Source organism: Erythranthe guttata, chromosome 2 (assembly GCF_056151865.1).
Source record: "Erythranthe guttata isolate IM_541 chromosome 2, IM_541, whole genome shotgun sequence".
Classification (NCBI taxonomy): domain Eukaryota; kingdom Viridiplantae; phylum Streptophyta; class Magnoliopsida; order Lamiales; family Phrymaceae; genus Erythranthe; species Erythranthe guttata.
Window position 1 is genome coordinate 13,888,531 of NC_142534.1, and position 22,409 is coordinate 13,910,939.

Consider the following 22,409-nt stretch of genomic DNA (forward strand, 5'->3'; position numbering starts at 1 on the left):
TGACGAACTGAATATAGGTGGTGTAGCAAATGCAATTGGAGCGGACCGATTTGGAGTCAATGCTCATGCATTTGACCTAATGGCCCAACAAGAGTTTGCCAACGTTGTCCCTAATGATGCCAAGACGGTCATCAACATTTCTTCGGGTGTATGGGGCGATGGTGATTTAGATATGATGCCTCACCAAAACTACGTATCCGATTCCGAGGGTTCAAGGGACACCGAAGTAAGCACGGCCAACTCACGTTTTGTGGATGAACCTTACGCCAAGGGTAGTTCTATGTTGAGATCGAGGGCTGATTGTGCAAACAAATTCATGCCTTTCGGTACTCCAAAGAGCTCGACCGCTTCAAACAAGCCACCGTTGGGCGCATTGTTAGAGTAGGTGACCAACAAGCCAACATGTGGCTGTGGTCTTTCGTATTTATTATTGTAATAAACGAACCGTTATTCGTATTAATGATAAAACACATTGGCATTCTATATCTTTGTCCCTTTGTCACAAGCATAGATATAGTCCTTACAGTTATTACAAGTACTAGTAATTGATCGTTAGGATCGTGAGATATTTACTTAAGTATTATAACTGTTAAACGTGTTCCTAGTCGAAGGGTTACGCCACTAATGAGGATATCGGCCTTTCCCATTAAGACTAGCACTTAGTGTATGTGTACTGCATCTCATCAGTAAACGGTATTGTGATATCGGCATGCATAAGTGGGTGCTCGTAAGTTGACGAGTTCACTGAACTCCCTCACCCTAGAAATCTCTAAGTGGTTCCCAATAATCGAGTAGAGATATCTATGGTATAGTTGTACACCATTAGTCCTTATGACCTAGACATCACCGTGACTTCACTAGAGGACCAGCTGTATCGTGACCTGTCTCTGAGTTCCACCGAGGACCATCCCAAGGGCCAGTGTTCGTGCAGTCCGAAATCTAGTGGGAGGTCTGTGCATTGTAGTCGGGGATTCGATCGCTAGAATAGTCTTGGATGTCCTGTGTGTTCTGAAAGTTTGTAATCATTCTAAGTCTCTGGCCAGAGCTGACTAAGTGATGATTAGAGAATTCGATTCTCTAAGTCATGCACGTAAGGATTACAACACTTAGAACGATCGCACCGTCATCGAACATATAAAGAGGTCTCGATGAACCAATGCCTCTAGTTCGATCGGAACATATGAATCGAAGGGACCGTACTGTACGTTAACTATATCTGAAGGTTCTTGCAGGCACTTCATTTGTATCTAGGGAATCATGACGCGTAGTTGCTAGACGCCAATCTTGATTCGTTGGGTGATTAAGGTGAAACGAGCTTCATCTTAATCGTAACTCGAAGGGGACGAGTTTTGACCACAAAGGATTGTGGGCCCACGGCTAGCTTACACCTGAACCATCGAGGGTCACACTGCTCGTGCACATGAGATCTTTGAATAAACGGTCAGAGATAAAATAGTTTATCTTTGCATGATTGGAAGTCAATATGATTGAATCCAACATTCGTAATTTGGAATTACGAATGAGAATAAGAAAAGGAAAAGAATAGGCAAACATGTTAGTGAACTTTCTAAATCGAGAAGTTTCCAAATTTAGAAAGTCCACTGAACTAGGGTTTCCACTTTTGGAAAGTTGGAAAACAAGAGATGGCACTCGTAATGACGAGGAAATTATAATGATTCCGAAAATGTAATCGTTGCAATTTTTCGGTCATTGAATTGAGAGATACGAGCAAGTAAAGGAACTAACGAGCTTAAGCTGTTGGGCCCAGTCCAACTTAAGCCCGCTAGGGTTATATGCAAGGGACTATAAATACATGACTTATAGCCCTTACACAAAAAAAAATAAAACCCTAACCCTAAAGCGGCCGACCCTCTCTCTCTCGCCCTCTCTCCCGCGCGGCCACCACCGCACCTCCGTCGCCGCTCCGTCGCCGGAACCGGCCGTTCGTCGGTCGTTCCTTGTTCGGTATTCTTTCTCCTTTCTTTTTCTTCCGTTTTATTCTAACTACTTCGTGTCTAGTGCCACGATTTAGTAGATCGAAGTATACGAGGTGAAATCCGAGAGGAGGAAGACTGTAGATCGAAAAGTCGAGGAGCAACGCACGAGCCGAAGCCGCACGCTGCCCCACGCGCCGTCCCGAAGCCGCGCGTACACTACACGCGCCGCCGTGACCTCACGCGCCGCTGCTGCCGTTGCACCGCTGCTGCCCCGATTCTACGGATTGGTTTCCGTAGTAATCACGAAGTGCTAATCGCTCCTACCTCACGCGTCAAGAGGTAAATATACGAAACCCTAGTTTCGTTTAGGGTTTAGTTTAAACTATGATTTCATGCTTGTGTATGTATGATTTTATGTGATTATGTGTAATCGGTTTTAAATCATTGTAAGCATGTTATTTGGTTTAAATCGCGAGCATGTTAATTGATTTAAGTACGGTTAAGTTTATTAGCATGTACGTTGTTTTATTTTCGCTGGAAGCGCAAAGGTACGCAATTAATTGAATTTAATTTATCGGGCATGTTCTTATGTGTTTTAAAGTCGTTTAAATCGCATAAATTTTTGTTTTCCGCTGCGTATGCGTGCCCGAAACCCAACAGTGGTATCAGAGCTCGTTGCGCAATTAATTGCGTTCGTGTTTATATGCTATGATTTTATGCATGTTCGATTTATTAAAGTAGTGTTTGTCGTATTATGTAATTGGGAGTTTTCGTAAGTTTAAAATATTTTTGAAATATTGTTTAGAATTTTTCCAGCTTTAAAATTGTTTAAAATTGGAAAATCGGATCTGAAATTATTTTAAAATGTCGGTTTTTTAATTGTTCGGATCGAACCGGCCGAACCGGCCGGTTCGATGGTTGTGCACGATTTAGTTGACCGAATCCACGTGGATTCGGGTCGGTCAGACCGGTTCTCGGTCCGACTGACCCGGCCCACTGATTTGGGTCAGCTGGACCGGGCAGAACCGGACCGCTTCGGTCCGAACCGGTCAGACCGGTCGGACGAACCGGTTCACTGAAAATTAAAAAAAAAAAAAAAAAAAAAAAAAAAAAAATTCAGATTTCTAAAATTAAACTTAAAACAAATTGATTTTAATTTTTGGAAAATTATTTTCAATTAATCCCAATTAGATAATTGGATCGACAATCATCTATTTTAGTAAATAGGTGTTAGATTAATTAATTAATTTAAATTGTTAAATTGATTTCAATTAATAGAACACACGTATAATGTTGATTATACTTCAACTTAATTAGTAGTACCTCAATATTATTTGAATGATTTATGCTAGTTGAGGTTCTATAATTATTTTGGAAATCCGATAATTAATTAATGTAATTAATTATGTAGTTAGGTCGTATGTTCCTCTTAGGACAATATGCGCTTCCATATACCTTTAGAGAACATAGATGTAGGAATCACATAGACCAATCCAAAACCTTCTGATGAGATAAAACACTTTAATTAAAATCCCTCATTCTTTTAATTAAGAATCATTTCAAGCTATAAAGAAAAACCCAATCTGTTGAGTTATTTCTTTCCTTCTGCCAACGGTTGGATTATGTGTAGCCCTTTACTATAGTGCAGTAAGCCGTGTTAGCGGGGAGTGCTATGGTAGAGTAAGCTGTAATTCAATTGACATAGTGATGAAGGTAGCCATAGAAAAGGGTTATGTTGAATTAACGTGGTCGGCTAGATTAACTAGGGACTGCATTAGTTTGGCATAATCGAGTTCTATGAGCATCTTTGATTGGTAGGTTAGACTTGACACACGACGATTTTGATATTCGCGAGATTAACTTAGGTCATTATCAAGTGTGAGGAAAATTAATTTAGGGTCATATTGTGGATATGATTGATTGTGATCTACCTTTGGGCAAATATAATCGGGCTAGATTAACTACGGGTTATATTTGTCTATTGGACCTAAAGCCCATTAAGAAAAATCAGTTTTCTCGTTTGTCTACTAGAGGGAAGTGGAATTCGATAAAATTAGTGGGAGAACAATTAAATAACATAAGTCCAAACATTTAATTGTAACAATCATTTAACGCGAATCTCTAATAATCCTCTTCTCTATATGTCTCAGATAATCATGTCTAAGAATCCCATAATGTCAATCCTCGACAATAAACTCAATGGCCCTAATTACCTAGATTGGTTGCGTAGTCTTAAGCTTGTGCTAACTGTTGAGGGGCGTCTCTACGTTTTGAACGAGAGGCTTCCCGCCACTTTACCTGCCACAGCGAGTGATGCTGAAAAGGAAACTTATGAAGTTTGGAAGAAAGATGACACTCATGCTAGGTGCTATATGATAGCCGCCATGGAGCCCGCGCTTGCGAGGAAATATGAGTCTCACTTGCATGCTTTCGATATAAAAGCTCATCTCGATAGCATGTATAGTGAGAATATTAGGGCATCGAGGTACGCTGCTACAAAGGAGTTGATCACAGCGAGACTGCGCGAAGGGACTTCGGTCCACGAGCACTGTCTCAAAATGATCACTCTCCTTGAAAAGCTAGTGAATCTTGATGTCACCCTCCCGGCCGAGCTCTCGTTGGATTTGATCCTGTTGTCTCTTCCTAGTTCCTATGAATCGTTCATAGTGAACTTCAACATGAACAAACTAGATCCTCCCTTGGATGAGTTAATGAACATGTTGGTCAGCTTCGAGTCCACCATTAAGAAAGAGAAGTCTGTTCTCGTTGCTGCTACTTCTGGAAAGAAGAGTTCTTTCCAAAAGAAGAGAAAGGAAAGAGTTCTTTTCCCTAACAACAAGTTCGAAGTGGGTGAAGGTAGTGGGGGCCCCAAAGCAAAGGTTAGCAAACAAGTTGATGATGCTTGCCATCACTGTGGAAAGAAAGGACATTGGCGCCGCAACTGCAAAGCTTACCTGAAGCAGAAAGGTTCTGAAAAGGGTACGTATTTCATTGACGTAAATTTGTCTGTCAACTCTTCTTCTTGGGTATTGGATACGGGCTGTGGCTCACATTTGTGCAATGATTTGCAGCTAATGACAAGAAGTCGAAGACTTAGAGCGGGTGAGACCTACCTAAGGATGGGGAATGGAGCAAGAGTTGCTGCTGAAGCCATTGGCACAATTTACTTAAATGTTTTGGATTCTAGTTTTCCTATTGTTTTGAACGATTGTTTATTTGTTCCGTCGCTCATTAGAAACCTTATTTCTATTCCTGTATTAGATATTGAAGGTTTTACTTTTGTTTTTGGAAATTCGATTTGCATTATACAAAAGAATGAGAATTTAATTTGCAAAGGACGACTATTAAACAACTTGTATGAACTAAATCCAAATGAAATACCTATTAATGTTATATCAGCAAAACGTAAGGAGATAGATCAAAACCCCGCACAACTTTGGCACGCTAGATTAGGTCATGTCTCTTTAAGAAGGATGAACGATTTTGTTAGTGAAGGATTGTTCTCTTTGGAGGATGTGAAATCACTACAAACTTGTGAATCTTGCCTTAGAGGGAAAATGACCAAGTCACCCTACAAAGGGGTAATGGAACGAGCCGAGGGTCTTTTGGATTTAATCCATACAGACGTATGTGGTCCACTAAGTGTTAGTGCGAAGGGTGGATATAACTACTTCGCTACCTTTACCGATGATTATTCTAGGTATGGGTATGTGTACTTGATGAAGTACAAGTCTGAAACATTTGAAAGGTTCAAAGATTTTAGACACGAAGTGGAAAAGCAACTCGGACGAAGTATTAAGAAGCTGCGATCCGATCGTGGTGGAGAATACTTGAGCATCGAGTTCATTGACTATCTAAAAGAAAATGGGATACAGTCCCAATGGACTCCACCGGGAACTCCTCAACTTAATGGAGTATCCGAACGTCGGAATCGAACTTTATTAGATATGGTTCGATCAATGATGGGGTTCACAAACTTACCGGCATACTTATGGGGTCATGCACTTCGTACTGCCGCGTATTTGCTGAATAGAGTTAACACCAAAGCAGTTAAATCCACACCTTATGAACTTTGGCATTCCCGGAAACCCAATTACAAACATATTAGGATATGGGGTTGTCCCGCTTATGTGAAGCGGTTAGTGGGAGATAAGTTGGATAGTAAATCCGACTTGTGCTATTTTGTGGGGTATCCCGAAGACTCGATGGGATACGAGTTCTATTATGTCAAAGAAGCAAAGACGTTTGTTTCGAGAAATGCCACCTTTTTGGAAAGGGAGTTTCTATCCGATAGAAAGGGCAGCATGATAGAACTTGAAGTAGTTCAAGAACCACAAAGTGAAGTTCAAACACAAGAACAAGCAATCGAACCAATACAACAAACCACTAATATACCTCCTGAACCTACGGTACGTAGATCCGAAAGAGTTCGGAAAATGCCGGATAGGTTATTCCTCCTCGAAAATGATGAAGATCATGTTGATCTTGGACGAGATCCAAGAACATACAACGAGGCCGTATCGGATGCGGACATGGGACATTGGCTAACTGCCATGAAATCCGAAATGGACTCCATGTACTCCAACAAGGTGTGGACCTTGGTAGATCCACCTAAGGGAATTGTTCCTATAGGCTGCAAGTGGATCTATAAGAAGAAAATTGGAGTGGATGGAAAGGTGTCGACCTATAAAGCTAGATTGGTAGCAAAAGGATACACTCAAAGGCAAGGTGTTGACTATGAGGAAACCTTTTCGCCGGTCGCGATGCTGAAGTCCATTACGATTTTGCTGGCCATAGCTGCGTGGTACGACTACGAGATATGGCAAATGGATGTGAAGACCGCCTTCCTTAATGGAGACATTGAGGAAGAAATTTACATGGCGCAGCCGGAAGGCTTCATATCTTCTGGAAGTGAGCAAAAGGTTTGCAAGCTCCAGCGATCCGTTTATGGATTGAAACAAGCATCCCGTAGTTGGAACATTAGGTTCGACTCAACTATCAAAGAGTTTGATTTTGAGAAGAATCCGGAGGAACCTTGTGTATATAAGAAGGTTAGTGGGAGGGCAGTGATATTTTTAGTGCTTTACGTTGACGACATTCTACTCATTGGGAATGATGTAGGAATGTTGCAGCAAACGAAAGCATGGTTGTCCACACGTTTCTCAATGAAGGATTTGGGAGAAGCATCTTACGTATTAGGAATACCCATCTATAGAGATAGAGCAAAAAGGATGCTTGGCTTATCCCAAAGCCTGTACATAGACACCGTTATGAAACGGTTTAGCATGGAAGAATCCAAGAAGGGATTCTTGCCAATGTCCCATGGGGTTCGTCTCTCGAAATCTATGTGTCCCCAAACACCTAGTGAAATCGAGGAGATGAAAAGGACACCCTATGCTTCTGCCATAGGAAGCATAATGTATGGCATGCTATGTACGAGACCCGATATTGCGTATGCTGTGAGTGTCACAAGCAGATATCAGTCTAACCCCGGCCTGGCTCACTGGAAAGCCGTGAAAGATATCCTCAAGTACTTGCGAAGAACTAAGGATATATTTTTGGTCTATGGGGGTGCCGAGTTGAAATTAGAGGGTTTTACTGACTCTAGTTTTCAATCGGATGTGGACGACTCAAAGTCAAATTCTGGATTTATATTCACGCTTAATGGTGGTGCCGTGTGTTGGAAGAGTTCCAAGCAAAGCACGACGGCTGATTCCACTACCGAAGCGGAATACATTGCGGCATCCGAAGCTGCAAAAGAAGGGACTTGGATAAGGAAATTCATCCAAGAGTTGGGTGTCATTCCTGATGCTAGTGATCAAGTACCGTTGTACTGTGATAACACCGGAGCCGTGGCGCAAGCTAAGGAGCCGCGATCTCATCAGAAGTCGAAGCATATTCTGAGGAAGTATCATGTGATCCGAGAGATCATTGATAGAGGTGAAGTTAAGGTAGAACGAGTTACCTCGGAAGAGAACGTTGCAGACCCCTTCACGAAGCGTTTACCAAGATCGGTCCATGAGAAACATCGAGAGTCGATGGGATTGCGGTTTATGGGTAGTTGGCTTTAGGTCAAGTGGGAGATTGTTAGAGTAGGTGACCAACAAGCCAACATGTGGCTGTGGTCTTTCGTATTTATTATTGTAATAAACGAACCGTTATTCGTATTAATGATAAAACACATTGGCATTCTATATCTTTGTCCCTTTGTCACAAGCATAGATATAGTCCTTACAGTTATTACAAGTACTAGTAATTGATCGTTAGGATCGTGAGATATTTACTTAAGTATTATAACTGTTAAACGTGTTCCTAGTCGAAGGGTTACGCCACTAATGAGGATATCGGCCTTTCCCATTAAGACTAGCACTTAGTGTATGTGTACTGCATCTCATCAGTAAACGGTATTGTGATATCGGCATGCATAAGTGGGTGCTCGTAAGTTGACGAGTTCACTGAACTCCCTCACCCTAGAAATCTCTAAGTGGTTCCCAATAATCGAGTAGAGATATCTATGGTATAGTTGTACACCATTAGTCCTTATGACCTAGACATCACCGTGACTTCACTAGAGGACCAGCTGTATCGTGACCTGTGACACCCCTCTCTCGATTACCCTTATTATATGTAATCTCAGCGGAAGACTTTTGAAAACATGATTTTTGTGGATATAAAATTTACGTAAAAATTTTTCTTTTTAAATCAGAGGGAGAGAGGGCACACCTTGCTAAACCCTAATAAACTATATAACACAAAAGCATACTACATGCAAGACTAGAAACTAACTAGACATAATGAACTTAATGCAAATGCGGACAGATTCAATGCAGAAGCTTTAAAAATTAATTCCTCTTAAACTACTCATGCAAATAATCCCAAAATTTCACCATACCACCTAACACGGGTCTAGATCACTCAGTTAAAACAGTTTTGAAAGATGCATGGCCATTTGGGAGAAATAAATAAAATGGAACAGTCACTCAGTTTAAAAATCCAGAACAGGGGAGGGAGATTTGAAAATTCATAATAAATTCTTCACTGACCCAAAAACTACCAAATTTTACCCCAAGGCAGAAAGGTAAGTTTAAAACATTTTCCAATTGGAAACAAAGCATTTGAGTGAGTAAAACTCCAGTTATACCAGAAAACACCCGAATGACCCTGTTTCGATGCAGCAATGAGAAACAAATCATAACTAAATAAATACTTACCCAAAACATGCAAAAGACCTATCAATATGATGAGAACAGAGAGATGCAGAGACTCCTAAAATCTCATAATTTTCTAAGCAGAACACCTATATGAAAACGATTTTGGAACATGGAGGTAAAATACGAAGAAACTAATAGCCGAAAGCATGCATACATATAAATAGTGAAAATTTGCTTTCGCTTACAAAAGGCTACGGATTACCGATTAATTATCCAAAATAGGGTAACCCTAATTACAATTACACATATCGTCTTTTAATAATTTCCACCGATCGGAGGAAGCGATCGGTAGAAAATACCTAAAACCGTATCAAACGTTTTAACAAGCATATTATACAAATAGAACCACATAACCAAATTAAGAGCCAACACTATCCACAACCCCTCCATACGATCCCCTTCCGATTCTCGAGCTCGATTCCCAACTTCACTCCTCGGGCCCTAAATCGGGTATACCTACAAACATACAACACCTATATGAGTCTTTGAGGACTCAATGAGAATCTTGAAGTAATATCGAATACACATAGCACATAGAGCATACATATATCTATATATATATATATACATACATATATCTTATACATGAACATACAACATGAAGTAAAACAATCATATACTTCCCTTTTTCGTCGGCGATCTTCATTCACATAATTGTCACCACGCATAGAGTGAGATAATTCCCACCTTTATAACCCTATGATCCCAAGACCATAGAGTGAGAATATCCCACCTATATCAACAACACCGAAATGCACATGCATGACATGAAAAATTGTCGGGAATCCCTCGGAAGAGTCAATCTAAGTTACGGATAAATAACCCCATGTAATTCGAACCATGACTAACTACGTGGGATCAAACCACCCCTAGGCCCTACGGTACCAGGCTCGCCGTACCCGAGAAATTTACCGTAACCTCGAAAGACTTTCCAACATAGTTTTTATCTTTTAAAAATTCATGACACTAATGCACCCACCCATGCACCCTTTCTACTTACCCTTCTCTCATCCTTACACCCAATGATTCACATAAGCAAGCAAGAGCACATAGGAGCACATAGAAAATACACATAACGCTTCACAAAATCATTTAGCCATAAAAACATAGAAATAACCGAAACCTTAACATGCAAAAACAATCTAACAACCAAGTTCACTAGATCTAGTATTTTACAAGAATAAAATTCAAGACTTTCATCTTCACTTTTATTCAAGCAAATACACTAGATCTTCACATGCAAGAGTATTTTAAATCAAATTAGCACAACTCTTAGTTCTTAAACCATTTTTCATAGAAAACACTAGATCTTAACATGCAAGACTTTAGATCAACCATTAATCACTAGATCTTAACATGCAAGACCTTAGATCAACAATTAATCTCCAATCTTAACATGCAAGATCTTAAAACAACAATCAATCACAAGATCAACACATACAAAGTAGCAATCAAACCAAATAAACCATTCTAAGCATTTTACCTCAAAAATTCGAAAGTTCTTTAGTCAAGTCAAAAATTCATTTTCTTTTCAAAAATCAACAATCAAACACTAGATTAACACATGCAAGGCACTAATTAAACCAAATAAGCCTTTTAAAACATTTTTCCCCAAAAATCCGAAAGTTTCATGGCTAGGCCAAAAATTCATTTTCTTTTCAAAAATCAACAATCAAACACTAGATTAACACATGCAAGGCACTAATTAAGCAAAATAAGCCATTTAAAACATTTTCCCCAATTTTTCGAAAAATCATAAATTTTCAAGAATAAAGCTATCTTTTCAAAATACTAACATGCAATCATCATCTAAAACTCATAATCACATAATATGCAAGAATCAACAATAAAAACACATAAAAACCGAAAATACTAGTGGTGTTGTAGGTTTGAGCAAGAATTCAAGAATTCTCACCTATACTCTTTAGGGGAAGGGCTTGTTAGCTCTTTTCTCTCTAATACAAGAAGAGATTAAGAGTTAGATTAAGAAAATAAGAAGAAAACAAAAGAAAGAGGAGGATGAAGAGCTTTGCTCTTTCGGGAAAGAAGAAGAAGGAAGAGGGAGGAGAAGCTTACTCCTAAGCTTGGCCGAAAATTCTCCTCTTGTTGAAATAGAAGGAGACTTTGAACTTAAGTATTGTAAGAGTGGAGTTTGAGAGTGAGTTTTGATCTTGGGCATGAGTGGTATTTATAGAGTTTTTGGAGACTTCAAAGCCAATGGAGAAGAAAGGAAAATACATTTTTTGTAGGGGTGATTTTGCAAATTTTCGAAAGTTGAGATGGTGGTGGTTCTTGGGTGGTTCAAGCTTTGAGAAGGTGGTGGCTATGGTGGTGGTGGTGGCTGCCGAAATGAAGGGGAAGGAGAAGAAGAAAGAAAGACTTTTGGCCTTAAAGTGGTGTGTGGGAGTGGAAAAACAAGCCTAGACTAGAGGGTAGGGGGCTAGCTTTTGGGTATTTCTTTCTATGCTCAAGGTACAACCACACCAATGCATGTCTTATACTAATTAATATGAAATTTTAAAAATCATGTGTGTGTGTGTGAGTGATGTCCGAAAATTCAAGAAAAATGTGGGGAGCATTTTCTAATTTTCGACATTAATTTTAAAAATCCAAAAATGCATGGGGAAATTTATTTTCTAAAATTTTGTGTATGAAATGCTCATTTAAAAAAAATCACATGCAAGAATAAAATCTTAATTCATGAAAATAATTTATTTCGAAATAATATCTCGAAATATTTCCTAAGCACATAATTCACATAATTCACATAATCACATATTTCACCTAATCACATATTTCACATAATCACACAATGCACCCAATAATTTACGTAATCACATATTGCACACAATAATCCACATAATCACATAATTCACATAATTACCTAATTCACCTAAATACTAACCATGCAAGAATTATTATAAATTCTAATTTCGCAATTATTCACATAAAGGTGGTAAAATAACATAATATTATTTTACCGAAAATGCGGGGTGTTACAATCTTCCCCCCTTAAAAAAAAATTTTGTCCCCAAAATTTGTACCTTTTTCGATTAGTTCCGGATAACGACTCACAATCTCATCCTCAAGTTCCCACGTTGACTCATCCGGAGAATGGTTTTTCCAAAGGATTTTGGCTAGGCGAATTTCTTTGTTTCGGAGTTTCCTAACTTTTCGGTCTAATATTTGGGAGGGTTCTTCGGTAAAGGATAGGTTCGGGGATAAATCAAGGGGTTCGGTGTCAAGGATGTGGTTAGGGTTGGGAATATATTTTCGGAGCATGGAGACGTGAAAGACGTTGTGGATCTTGGATAGTTGAGGCGGTAGGGCTAGGCGATAGGCTTGGCCACCAATTCGGTCGAGTATTTCGAAGGGTCCAATGAATCGAGGGCTTAACTTTCCTCGTTTTCCGAATCGCATGATTCCTTTGAGTGGAGCGACTTTCAAGAATACGTGATCACCGGCTTGGAATTCCAAATCTCGCCTTCTTTTATTTGCGTACTTTTGTTGGCGATCTTGGGCGGTCCTCATTTTCTCTCGGATATTCTTGACTATGTCGACGGTGTGTTGGACTAGCTCGGGTCCTAATAAGCTTCGCTCTCCTACTTCGTCCCAATGGATTGGAGAACGGCATTTTCTTCCGTACAAGGCTTCGTAAGGTGCCATTCCGATCGAAGATTGGAAGCTATTGTTGTACGAGAATTCGATGAGAGGTAGACGGCTTTCCCAATTTCCACCAAAATCTAGTATACATGCCCGAAGCATGTCTTCAAGGGTCTTGATTGTTCTTTCCGATTGTCCGTCGGTTTGGGGATGGTATGCCGTGCTAAAGGCTAGACGGGTTCCCATCGTTTCTTGCAATCTTTTCCAAAATTTGGAAGTGAATCGGGGATCTCGGTCGGAGATGATTGATATCGGAACGCCATGGAGTCGGATGATTTCTCCGATATAGAGCTCGGCTAGCTTTTCGAGACTAAAAGTGGTCTTGACCGGTAAGAAATGTGCGGACTTAGTTAGGCGATCGACTATCACCCATATTGAATCGGATCCTTTAAGAGTCTTCGGGAAACCTTGAACAAAGTCCATCGTTACTCTTTCCCATTTCCATTCGGGAATAAGGTTGGATTGTAGAAGTCCACCGGGCCTTTGGTGTTCGGTTTTGATTTGTTGACAAATTAGGCATTCGGATACGTATTTGGCTATATCCTTCTTCATGCCTGGCCACCAGTACAACTTCTTCAAGTCTCTATACATTTTGGTTTCACCCGGATGGCAAGAGTAGGGCGTTTTGTGAGCTTCGTCGAGAATTAATCCCTTTATCTCTTTGTTCGCCGGAATGCAAATTCTCCCTTGAAATTTCAAGATGTTGCCGTCGGTCATTAAGAAATTTGGATTTTGACCGGTTGCTAAGCCTTCTCGGATTTTGACAAGTTGATCATCATGGTCTTGAGCGGACTTGATAGTTGATTCGAGCGGCGGTTTAATGATCAAGGCGGACATGGATTTTCGGCTAAGAGCGTCGGCGACAACGTTGGCTTTACCGGGATGGTAAAGGATTTCGCAATCATAGTCCTTGACTAATTCAAGCCATCTTCTTTGCCTCATATTGAGCTCTTTTTGAGTAAAGAAGTACTTGAGGCTTTTGTGGTCGGTGAAGATCGAACATTTTTCGCCGTAAAGGTAATGTCTCCAAATTTTGAGGGCGAACACGACTGCCGCGAGTTCTAAGTCGTGCGTCGGGTAATTCTTCTCGTAGTCCTTCAATTGTCTAGAGGCGTAGGCAATTACATTCCCGTTTTGCATTAGGACGGCTCCGAGCCCGTGCTTGGAGGCGTCACTATAGACCACATAATTTCCGGTTTTATCCGGTAGAGCGAGGATTGGTGCCGAGGTTAATCGCGTCTTGAGTTCTTGGAAACTAGACTCGCATTCGGGAGTCCATTGATACTTGACTTCTTTTCGGGTCAAACGAGAGAGTGGAGCGGCTATCTTTGAAAAGTTCGGAACGAACCGTCGGTAGTAGCCTGCGAGGCCGAGGAAACTTCGGATTTCTCCGACATTACGAGGAGTTGACCAATTACAAACGGCTTCAATTTTGCTTGGATCGACGGCTATGCCTTCCTTGGAAATTACGTGACCAAGAAAGTGGACTTGTCTTAACCAAAACTCACATTTGGAAAACTTCGCATAGAGTTGGTTCTCTCGGAGGGTTTGGAGCACCATTTCCAGATGATTTCGATGTTCTTCATCATTTCTTGAATACACCAAGATATCGTCGATGAATACGATCACAAATTGATCGAGATATTTGCGGAAGACTCGATTCATGAGATCCATGAAAGCGGCTGGGGCGTTGGTTAGACCAAACGACATCACTACAAATTCGTAATGGCCGTAGCGAGTCCGAAACGCGGTTTTCGGAATATCTTCCTTCTTGATCTTCAATTGATGATATCCGGAACGAAGGTCGATTTTGGAATAGACCGTGGAGCCTTGAAGTTGATCGAAAAGGTCGTCAATTCGTGGCAATGGATACTTGTTTTTGATGGTGACCTTGTTGAGTTCTCGGTAGTCGATACACATCCGGAGAGTTCCGTCTTTCTTTTTCACGAAGAGTACCGGAGCACCCCATGGGGAAAAACTAGGGCGGATGAACTTCTTGTCGATAAGATCTTGAATTTGGTCTTTGAGTTCCTTTAGCTCTAACGGCGCCATGCGATAAGGTGCCTTCGAGATAGGAGCGGAACTGGGAATCAAATTAATTTCGAATTCGATTTCACGATCGGGCGGAAGACCGGGGAGATCTTCGGGAAAGACATCGGGAAAATCGCAAACGGTTGGCACTTTGGAAATGTCGGCTTTATCTTCGTTGAGAGCTTCCACTATGTCGACCAAATGACATAGATGTCCTTTTTGAATAAGTTTGCTCGCTTTGATGGCGGAAATGATAGGAATCGACGGATTGTACGAGCTTCGGAATTCGAGAGAACTTCCATTCGGTAAGGAGAAACGAACGGTTTTGTGAGCGCAATTGATTTGGGCGTCGAATTTTGATAACCAATCCATTCCGAGGATTATTTCGAAATGTTTAATGGGTAGGATGATCAGATCGGAGGCTAGGGTTTGGCTATGAATCTGGATAGGGCAATCTTTGATGATGAAATTGGATTTAAGTTCATCACCGGAAGGAATAAGTATGCTAAACAAGGCATCGGCTTGACTACGGACTAGGCGGAGTTCGGCAACGAGGGTACTTGAGATGAATGAGTGAGTTGATCCGGAGTCGATGAGGGCATACACGGAATTATTATACACACTAACGGTACCTGCGATCATTGACGGGTCAGCTTCGGCTTGGTCTCTTGTCATGGCGAATACTCGTCCCGGCACTTGTCTCGGGGCGATAGGGCAGTCTCGGACCACGTGTCCGGGCTTCTTGCATCGAAAACAGTGGTCGGTTCCGGCAATACATTCGCCTGAGTGCGCTCGATTGCATTTGGGGCAAAAGGGTTTGTTGCTCGGGGTCACGGTTGCTCGGTTGATCGGTTGCTTTCCTTTGGCGTTGTTGAGGTTCGGCTTCTTCCATGGTCGAGAAGAGGCATCGTGAGGAGGTCTCCATTGTCGTATTTCCATTTCGTCTTGTTCGGCTTCCAAGGCTTTGTCCACTACTCCGCGGAAAGTAGAGGCAGAGGTTAGTCGAACGTCTCGCTTGATGATCGGGTTGAGGCCTCTTAGGTAGTGATTCATCTTTTCGGTGTCGTCCTTGGATATGAAAGGTGCGTAGAGGCTTCCTTGCTCGAAACGGCGTGTGAATTCGGCAACGGTTAGGTTTCCTTGTTTGAGTTCGAGAAACTCCTTAAGCTTTTGTGCTCGAACATTCTTGGAAAAGTACTTTTCGAAGAAAAGAACTTTGAAGGCTTCCCAAGTGGTATTTGCTAGATCGATTCCACTCTTTGCGCCTTCCCACCAATTTCGGGCTTCGTTTTTCAACAAGAATAGTGCACAATGGATTCGGTCGCCGTCGTTCATCACCATGTACTCGAAAATAACCTCGAGGGATTTGATCCATTCTTCGGCAACAGTTGGACTAGGGCCGCCGTGGAATTCGGTAGGATGCATTTTCAAGAATCGCTCGTAGGTGGCTTGTGGGGCTGTATTTCTAGGTTGGGGAGGAGGAGGAGGAGGATGAGGGTTTTGGTTTTGAAGGTTAACAAGGCGGTTGATTTGTTCATTTTGTTCTCGGACGAGGGCGGTGAGGTCTTGGATGGTACGAGATTGATTGTGAGGATCGTTAGCGGCATTTTGAGCTCGAGTTCTTGCTCCAGACATTTTAATACTTAAACATATACAAACAATTCACATTAGCCATAAAATTCACATAAAACATATACCTGCCCGAGTGTTCAGTTGGAGTCGTGCTTTGAGAATCGTGAAGATCTTTAGGTCGTATGGGGGGTTTCCGGGATCGTTGCTCTGATACCACGTCTGCTGTGACACCCCTCTCTCGATTACCCTTATTATATGTAATCTCAGCGGAAGACTTTTGAAAACATGATTTTTGTGGATATAAAATTTACGTAAAAATTTTTCTTTTTAAATCAGAGGGAGAGAGGGCACAGCTTGCTAAACCCTAATAAACTATATAACACAAAAGCATACTACATGCAAGACTAGAAACTAACTAGACATAATGAACTTAATGCAAATGCGGACAGATTCAATGCAGAAGCTTTAAAAATTAATTCCTCTTAAACTACTCATGCAAATAATCCCAAAATTTCACCATACCACCTAACACGGGTCTAGATCACTCAGTTAAAACAGTTTTGAAAGATGCATGGCCATTTGGGAGAAATAAATAAAATGGAACAGTCACTCAGTTTAAAAATCCAGAACAGGGGAGGGAGATTTGAAAATTCATAATAAATTCTTCACTGACCCAAAAACTACCAAATTTTACCCCAAGGCAGAAAGGTAAGTTTAAAACATTTTCCAATTGGAAACAAAGCATTTGAGTGAGTAAAACTCCAGTTATACCAGAAAACACTCGAATGACCCTGTTTCGATGCAGCAATGAGAAACAAATCATAACTAAATAAATACTTACCCAAAACATGCAAAAGACCTATCAATATGATGAGAACAGAGAGATGCAGAGACTCCTAAAATCTCATAATTTTCTAAGCAGAACACCTATATGAAAACGATTTTGGAACATGGAGGTAAAATACGAAGAAACTAATAGCCGAAAGCATGCATACATATAAATAGTGAAAATTTGCTTTCGCTTACAAAAGGCTACGGATTACCGATTAATTATCCAAAATAGGGTAACCCTAATTACTATTACACATATCGTCTTTTAATAATTTCCACCGATCGGAGGAAGCGATCGGTAGAAAATACCTAAAACCGTATCAAACGTTTTAACAAGCATATTATACAAATAGAACCACATAACCAAATTAAGAGCCAACACTATCCACAACCCCTCCATACGATCCCCTTCCGATTCTCGAGCTCGATTCCCAACTTCACTCCTCGGGCCCTAAATCGGGTATACCTACAAACATACAACACCTATATGAGTCTTTGAGGACTCAATGAGAATCTTGAAGTAATATCGAATACACATAGCACATAGAGCATACATATATCTATATATATATATACATACATATATCTTATACATGAACATACAACATGAAGTAAAACAATCATATACTTCCCTTTTTCGTCGGCGATCTTCATTCACATAATTGTCACCACGCATAGAGTGAGATAATTCCCACCTTTATAACCCTATGATCCCAAGACCATAGAGTGAGAATATCCCACCTATATCAACAACACCGAAATGCACATGCATGACATGAAAAATTGTCGGGAATCCCTCGGAAGAGTCAATCTAAGTTACGGATAAATAACCCCATGTAATTCGAACCATGACTAACTACGTGGGATCAAACCACCCCTAGGCCCTACGGTACCAGGCTCGCCGTACCCGAGAAATTTACCGTAACCTCGAAAGACTTTCCAACATAGTTTTTATCTTTTAAAAATTCATGACACTAATGCACCCACCCATGCACCCTTTCTACTTACCCTTCTCTCATCCTTACACCCAATGATTCACATAAGCAAGCAAGAGCACATAGGAGCACATAGAAAATACACATAACGCTTCACAAAATCATTTAGCCATAAAAACATAGAAATAACCGAAACCTTAACATGCAAAAACAATCTAACAACCAAGTTCACTAGATCTAGTATTTTACAAGAATAAAATTCAAGACTTTCATCTTCACTTTTATTCAAGCAAATACACTAGATCTTCACATGCAAGAGTATTTTAAATCAAATTAGCACAACTCTTAGTTCTTAAACCATTTTTCATAGAAAACACTAGATCTTAACATGCAAGACTTTAGATCAACCATTAATCACTAGATCTTAACATGCAAGACCTTAGATCAACAATTAATCTCCAATCTTAACATGCAAGATCTTAAAACAACAATCAATCACAAGATCAACACATACAAAGTAGCAATCAAACCAAATAAACCATTCTAAGCATTTTACCTCAAAAATTCGAAAGTTCTTTAGTCAAGTCAAAAATTCATTTTCTTTTCAAAAATCAACAATCAAACACTAGATTAACACATGCAAGGCACTAATTAAACCAAATAAGCCTTTTAAAACATTTTTCCCCAAAAATCCGAAAGTTTCATGGCTAGGCCAAAAATTCATTTTCTTTTCAAAAATCAACAATCAAACACTAGATTAACACATGCAAGGCACTAATTAAGCAAAATAAGCCATTTAAAACATTTTCCCCAATTTTTCGAAAAATCATAAATTTTCAAGAATAAAGCTATCTTTTCAAAATACTAACATGCAATCATCATCTAAAACTCATAATCACATAATATGCAAGAATCAACAATAAAAACACATAAAAACCGAAAATACTAGTGGTGTTGTAGGTTTGAGCAAGAATTCAAGAATTCTCACCTATACTCTTTAGGGGAAGGGCTTGTTAGCTCTTTTCTCTCTAATACAAGAAGAGATTAAGAGTTAGATTAAGAAAATAAGAAGAAAACAAAAGAAAGAGGAGGATGAAGAGCTTTGCTCTTTCGGGAAAGAAGAAGAAGGAAGAGGGAGGAGAAGCTTACTCCTAAGCTTGGCCGAAAATTCTCCTCTTGTTGAAATAGAAGGAGACTTTGAACTTAAGTATTGTAAGAGTGGAGTTTGAGAGTGAGTTTTGATCTTGGGCATGAGTGGTATTTATAGAGTTTTTGGAGACTTCAAAGCCAATGGAGAAGAAAGGAAAATACATTTTTTGTAGGGGTGATTTTGCAAATTTTCGAAAGTTGAGATGGTGGTGGTTCTTGGGTGGTTCAAGCTTTGAGAAGGTGGTGGCTATGGTGGTGGTGGTGGCTGCCGAAATGAAGGGGAAGGAGAAGAAGAAAGAAAGACTTTTGGCCTTAAAGTGGTGTGTGGGAGTGGAAAAGCAAGCCTAGACTAGAGGGTAGGGGGCTAGCTTTTGGGTATTTCTTTCTATGCTCAAGGTACAACCACACCAATGCATGTCTTATACTAATTAATATGAAATTTTAAAAATCATGTGTGTGTGTGTGAGTGATGTCCGAAAATTCAAGAAAAATGTGGGGAGCATTTTCTAATTTTCGACATTAATTTTAAAAATCCAAAAATGCATGGGGAAATTTATTTTCTAAAATTTTGTGTATGAAATGCTCATTTAAAAAAAATCACATGCAAGAATAAAATCTTAATTCATGAAAATAATTTATTTCGAAATAATATCTCGAAATATTTCCTAAGCACATAATTCACATAATTCACATAATCACATATTTCACCTAATCACATATTTCACATAATCACACAATGCACCCAATAATTTACGTAATCACATATTGCACACAATAATCCACATAATCACATAATTCACATAATTACCTAATTCACCTAAATACTAACCATGCAAGAATTATTATAAATTCTAATTTCGCAATTATTCACATAAAGGTGGTAAAATAACATAATATTATTTTACCGAAAATGCGGGGTGTTACATGACCTGTCTCTGAGTTCCACCGAGGACCATCCCAAGGGCCAGTGTTCGTGCAGTCCGAAATCTAGTGGGAGGTCTGTGCATTGTAGTCGGGGATTCGATCGCTAGAATAGTCTTGGATGTCCTGTGTGTTCTGAAAGTTTGTAATCATTCTAAGTCTCTGGCCAGAGCTGACTAAGTGATGATTAGAGAATTCGATTCTCTAAGTCATGCACGTAAGGATTACAACACTTAGAACGATCGCACCGTCATCGAACATATAAAGAGGTCTCGATGAACCAATGCCTCTAGTTCGATCGGAACATATGAATCGAAGGGACCGTACTGTACGTTAACTATATCTGAAGGTTCTTGCAGGCACTTCATTTGTATCTAGGGAATCATGACGCGTAGTTGCTAGACGCCAATCTTGATTCGTTGGGTGATTAAGGTGAAACGAGCTTCATCTTAATCGTAACTCGAAGGGGACGAGTTTTGACCACAAAGGATTGTGGGCCCACGGCTAGCTTACACCTGAACCATCGAGGGTCACACTGCTCGTGCACATGAGATCTTTGAATAAACGGTCAGAGATAAAATAGTTTATCTTTGCATGATTGGAAGTCAATATGATTGAATCCAACATTCGTAATTTGGAATTACGAATGAGAATAAGAAAAGGAAAAGAATAGGCAAACATGTTAGTGAACTTTCTAAATCGAGAAGTTTCCAAATTTAGAAAGTCCACTGAACTAGGGTTTCCACTTTTGGAAAGTTGGAAAACAAGAGATGGCACTCGTAATGACGAGGAAATTATAATGATTCCGAAAATGTAATCGTTGCAATTTTTCGGTCATTGAATTGAGAGATACGAGCAAGTAAAGGAACTAACGAGCTTAAGCTGTTGGGCCCAGTCCAACTTAAGCCCGCTAGGGTTATATGCAAGGGACTATAAATACATGACTTATAGCCCTTACACAAAAAAAATAAAACCCTAACCCTAAAGCGGCCGACCCTCTCTCTCTCGCCCTCTCTCCCGCGCGGCCACCACCGCACCTCCGTCGCCGCTCCGTCGCCGGAACCGGCCGTTCGTCGGTCGTTCCTTGTTCGGTATTCTTTCTCCTTTCTTTTTCTTCCGTTTTATTCTAACTACTTCGTGTCTAGTGCCACGATTTAGTAGATCGAAGTATACGAGGTGAAATCCGAGAGGAGGAAGACTGTAGATCGAAAAGTCGAGGAGCAACGCACGAGCCGAAGCCGCACGCTGCCCCACGCGCCGTCCCGAAGCCGCGCGTACACTACACGCGCCGCCGTGACCTCACGCGCCGCTGCTGCCGTTGCACCGCTGCTGCCCCGATTCTACGGATTGGTTTCCGTAGTAATCACGAAGTGCTAATCGCTCCTACCTCACGCGTCAAGAGGTAAATATACGAAACCCTAGTTTCGTTTAGGGTTTAGTTTAAACTATGATTTCATGCTTGTGTATGTATGATTTTATGTGATTATGTGTAATCGGTTTTAAATCATTGTAAGCATGTTATTTGGTTTAAATCGCGAGCATGTTAATTGATTTAAGTACGGTTAAGTTTATTAGCATGTACGTTGTTTTATTTTCGCTGGAAGCGCAAAGGTACGCAATTAATTGAATTTAATTTATCGGGCATGTTCTTATGTGTTTTAAAGTCGTTTAAATCGCATAAATTTTTGTTTTCCGCTGCGTATGCGTGCCCGAAACCCAACACGCATTTCATACCCCCGAAAACAATGGAATGTGAAGGTTTGCGTAATTGGGATTTTCTATATAAACAAGGACATGATTTTTAATTTTGAATTAAATGATATGTTTGTTTTGTGCATGTGCCATAGGTTACGTGCTTGTGTTGTAGAATAGTACGTAACATATTTGCATTAAGTATTTGTTTGCCTTTTTATAGTATGTAGGCAAACTGATATCCGTTTTGGTATTTGTTTACAATGTGTAATGCCTTCTTATAGTAGGTAGGCAAACTATTTTGTGTTCGTGAAATGTTTGGTATTGCCACTATTAGTGCTATGTTTTTTAATTCGATCTTTATAAGCTTTGTTTTCTCAATTAAAAACACATTACCATATACAATGATACAAAATATAGCAAGGTATTGGGGAAATTATAATACCATATAATCAAAAGTCGGGTCA

At 40.2% G+C, this 22,409-nt stretch overlaps 2 long non-coding RNA genes across 2 annotated transcripts; both read right to left on the minus strand.

Moving 5' to 3' along the window:
* Positions 1-9,383: 9,383 nt before the first annotated feature.
* LOC148772397 (uncharacterized) lies at positions 9,384-11,520 on the minus strand. Its single transcript, XR_016029217.1, has 3 exons — positions 11,225-11,520; positions 11,064-11,103; positions 9,384-9,604 (listed from the first exon to the last, which is right to left on the minus strand). It is a non-coding gene; the product is annotated as an uncharacterized LOC148772397 (long non-coding RNA).
* Positions 11,521-17,387: 5,867 nt separating this feature from the next.
* Positions 17,388-19,813, minus strand: LOC148772398 (uncharacterized). The gene is made up of 3 exons (XR_016030096.1): positions 19,330-19,813; positions 19,169-19,208; positions 17,388-17,711 (listed from the first exon to the last, which is right to left on the minus strand). It is a non-coding gene; the product is annotated as an uncharacterized LOC148772398 (long non-coding RNA).
* Positions 19,814-22,409: the final 2,596 nt, after the last annotated feature.